The 4262-nt window shown below is 42.9% G+C and overlaps 1 protein-coding gene and 1 pseudogene across 1 annotated transcript in view; both read right to left on the bottom strand.

Annotated features, from left to right (window-relative positions):
• Positions 1 to 4262, bottom strand: part of LOC103593371 (cadherin-13-like) — a 268259-nt gene that overhangs the window by 210720 nt on the left and 53277 nt on the right. The window lies entirely within an intron of this gene.
• On the bottom strand, positions 1597 to 2786 carry LOC103593370 (annotated as a pseudogene).

The following is a 4262-nucleotide window of genomic DNA, read 5'->3' as shown; positions in this document are numbered from 1 at the left end:
TGGTTCTTGATCTATGCAATGAAGGGATTATGATTAAAGAGGGGCTATTGAACCCTCGGGACACTACAAAAGTCTGCTGAGAGCCTAGTGACGGGCAAAGAGGAGGAGACCACAGGGGGCCGCTGAGGGTCACCCATACTAACATACCACCTGTGCTTTGCTCTGTTTTCTTTTCTGGCCTTCGTTGCATCTAAAATTCCATGTAAAGAAAGGATTTCATCGAACTAGGCAATCGTCAGATCCCATTTCTATCCCAAAATTTCACATTCCAAATTAACCTACAGAGTTGACCTTGAATAGTAGACCATTGCACTAGAGTGAAGGATCTTGGGAGGAAGCTTTTATTGACAGCTGTACTTGGTTGAATAATGTCCACCCCAAACCCGTGTTTATCCAGAACATCAGAATGTGAACTTATTTTCAAATTCACAGATGTGAATTAACCTCTTCACAGACATGGTCAAATTAAGATAAAGTCATACTGAATTAGGGAGGGCCCTAAATCCAATGACTAGTGTCCTTATAAGAAGACGAGAGGACACACAGACAGAGAGACTGAGGAGAAGGTCATGTGATAACGAGAACAGAGATTGATGTGAAGCATCTGTAAGCCAGGGAAGGTCAAGAATAGCTGGAAACTACCAGAAGCTAGGAAGGGTCCTCCCCTAGAGCCTTCAAAGGGAGCATGACCCTGCAGACACCTCAATTTCAAAGTTCCAACCATCAGAACTGCGAGAAAATAAATTTCTATTGTCTTAAGCCATTCAAATATGTTGTGATCTGTTACTGCAGCTCTAGAAAACCAATGTAAGAGTTTTGTATGTAGGAGGCATTTTCAGGTGCATCCACTCATTTAAACCCTTGGCAACGAGAAGCTGGACTTTGTTACATCCCTCTCTTACCAGTACATTAGCAAGGAAATACCCTTTTATGGTTCCCATTCTTTTTAGGACATGGTAGATACCAATTCTTACAATACAAATTGGCTCACAATGGCCTTGAGGGGTTTCTTGCACAAATGGGCAGCACTTTGATGTAGTAACAAAAATGAACTTCTCAAAGCTGATAACTCACATCAGAGAAATGGGGACTAAGGACCAATCATGTGCTAAACGTACCCTCATCATTGCCACCTTGGGGTCTGCTAAGCTATAGGCTTAGTGGGGAGTCTACTAATCTATAAACCCTCTAATAAAGGGCTTCTGAAAATCTGAAAGCCTGAAATGGAGTAATGGAATCTGCAGAAACTTCTCCATCTGGCTTAAGGAAATAGTGTCAGAGTTTCTCTTTCCATGCTTTTGTAGAGAGGCTCTCTCTCTCTCTAAATAGATAGATGCATATATACTTACATAAACACACACATATGTGTNTAGGGGCTGGATGGGTAAGAAGATGCTTTAAAAGCAATTTACATTGTATAATATTTAATATGCCAGTTATCCTGATTTGAGCATCACATATTGCACACAGGTATTTTTGTTTTCCCCCCAACTATTCATCTGTTTATGACATAGTACACAAGAGGCAGAGTGCTCCACATCATAGACTTCACTTCCAGCTCCTTGGAATGCTCACTTCTTTGGCTTAAAGAAGAGACTAGATGGGAAAGCCAGGCGATGCTTTGGCAGCTAAAATAAGGTCAGGAGGCAACGCTAACATCATCCTCCCAGGGATGGGCACGAGGGGGCTGTTAGCCGCAATCTGATTTTCTACAACTGTCAGCTGGAAGCATAGGCAGCACCACTCCAGATGCTCACACCATGTCGGGCTCCAGTCATCTCCACACCATCGGTACAGCAGTGCTTTCTGGTAGTTGCTCTTAGTGTCTTGCTGGATATAATAGTACAGGGACTTGCAATACATTCCCTTGACTTCAGACCTAATTTTCAACATATCCACTTCACTGTGGGAGACCAGGATTCTAATCGGGACATTATCGTGAGTCCCCTTGCCCTTCATGGAGTCGTACAGGTGATCAGCAAAATACAGGGGCTTGTTCTGAATGCACTGGATCAGGTTTAGGAAAGCATTTTCCAGGTCTCTTTTAACCTCCCTCTTGATGCTCTCCAACATGTCATAACTTTCTGGAGGTGGCACACGCTCTGCTCCGTCATGACACTGGTCCACTTGGGAACATCGGTTCATTTCCTCTTCACTCCAGCATCAGAAAGATCCTGGGCATCTTGGTCAGCCTATTCATAATCAATGACAGAGCCATCTGCTCTTCTACCCTTTGCATGGGCAACCATCAGCTTGCGGAAGTCACTGGATGTGTTGGAAACAATGTCCTTCTCCAGATCAGTCTTGTACATTTCTTTGCAGACTCTGTCAATCTCCTGCAGCCCCTGGTTGGTCCTTGAGCAGATGATCTCAAAGATGGAGTCCATGTCAGTTCCCAGCTCCTTCATGGAGGCTTTTCACTTGGAAGCCTCATACTGAGCAGGTTTCTTCAATAGGCCCCAAATCACCGTCTCCAGGTGGCCAGAAAAGGCTGACTTCAGTGCTGATACAAGGTCCTTTTTGGTCCTTTTCTGGTAGGCGAAGCCAATATCCTGTCTCTGTGGATTGCTGTGGTTGATCAAAACATTGACGATGGAGACCTCATCCATATCTTTGGTCCTGATGGCCGTTTCAATGTTCAAAGCATCCCATTCTGCGTCAAAGTTGGTATAAGCTTTGACAGGGTGTGTAGAGTGATCACCCTCCAGGCTGAACTTGCACAGAATTTGATAAACAACAGACATTTTGAAAGAAGCCAGGCCAGGTGCCGAGAGCTGTGAGTGTCCCCAGATGATGAGTGTGCACACATGTATTGATATTCAGCTCTGTACCCCACAGATATGTACAACCAACTATGTGACAATAAAAAAAAGTAATTTAATATTTTATCTTTGCGATAGACATTTGTTACTGGAGAAACACAGTCACATGTGCATAAAGAAGAATGTATGGGCTGCTCATGGCTGTGAGTATCAGCCAGAATAGGCAGGTTCTGTAGCAATAACAAATAACTCCAAAGTCTCTATGATGTCAGGCAACAAAGATTTATTTCTTGCCTATGCCACATGTCCCATGCAGGTCAGCAGCAGGATTCTGACCATCATAGACATCCAGGTACACAGATAGCTACAATGCCAGCATCTTATGGGATGAGAAGAGAGGGTTGTCAATTTGAGCACCAGCAATTATAGGCTGTGGCCTTGAAGAGACCCATGCATCTTCCACATACATTTCAGTGGTCAGATCCCATGGCATGACCATGGCTAACATCAAGAAGGTAGGGAAGTGTAATCTCTTATGACCTGGGAGCAGAAAAGGACCAACTATTGGTGAACATTAATAACATCTTCCACATGTGTACTGACAAAAATTGGGAAGAAATGCCTGTTTCCTCATCTATACCCCATGTGTAAGTACATCCACACAAAAGAATAGTTCAAAATGACTTATAAAGTTAAAATGCACATTACATAAAAATGCACATAGTAGTATCTCTCTTATATTTAACTCACCCATATCTCAAAATTCAGTCTAGAAGGATATCCCTGAAACTAATAATGGTGGTTACTGCTAAGAGAAGAATATGGTTGGAGGGAGAAAAGGAGGATATCTGTTTCTTGGAATTATTTAAAATGAGAATGCACTCATATACAGCCTCTGAATTTTTAAAAATGTGTTCAAATTTATCTGATGCCTATAGCTGATGGTCAGGTGGTCTCTGTGCTAACCTGGGGTGCCATGCTCATTGCATGGAGGTGACCAGGGTCACCTTTGACCTCCCAAGGTTCCAGGCTCTGCCATAGGTTCATCAACTCTGTTCATATGGAAGAAATTTTCATCACTAGCTGGGCTGGCCCTACTTGCTCTTGCATCTGGCACTTTCTGAAATATTCTGGAAGGTCCTTTGGTCATAATGTAGATGACTCCAGAGGTCTTTTCCGCTAGTTGGACATAGAAAAGCCACATGGGGCAATACAGGTGTTGTCATGGATTTGAGTTCACCATAAACTTTATTTTACAGTTTTGCAAGAAGAAAAATTGTCAAGCATGAAATGTTTTGTTTTTCTCTTTCCAAAGAAAAATATACAACTGTCCCTGGTTAGTAATGGAAAGATGGATGGGCTGACAGTCTGGACACTTCGCAGCTGAGACAAGGCACAGATTCAAGTTGTGGTGTGATTTTGGAGAACTCACTGTGTCTCTCTAAACACTGGTTCTTGATCTATGCAATGAAGGGATTATGATTAAAGAGGGGCTATGGA

This window comes from Galeopterus variegatus, unplaced genomic scaffold (genome assembly GCF_000696425.1).
Source record: "Galeopterus variegatus unplaced genomic scaffold, G_variegatus-3.0.2 Scaffold1329, whole genome shotgun sequence".
Taxonomy (NCBI): Eukaryota; Metazoa; Chordata; class Mammalia; order Dermoptera; family Cynocephalidae; genus Galeopterus; species Galeopterus variegatus.
The sequence above is the reverse complement of the archived record's forward strand: the minus strand, read 5'-3'. Positions and strand labels throughout refer to the sequence as shown.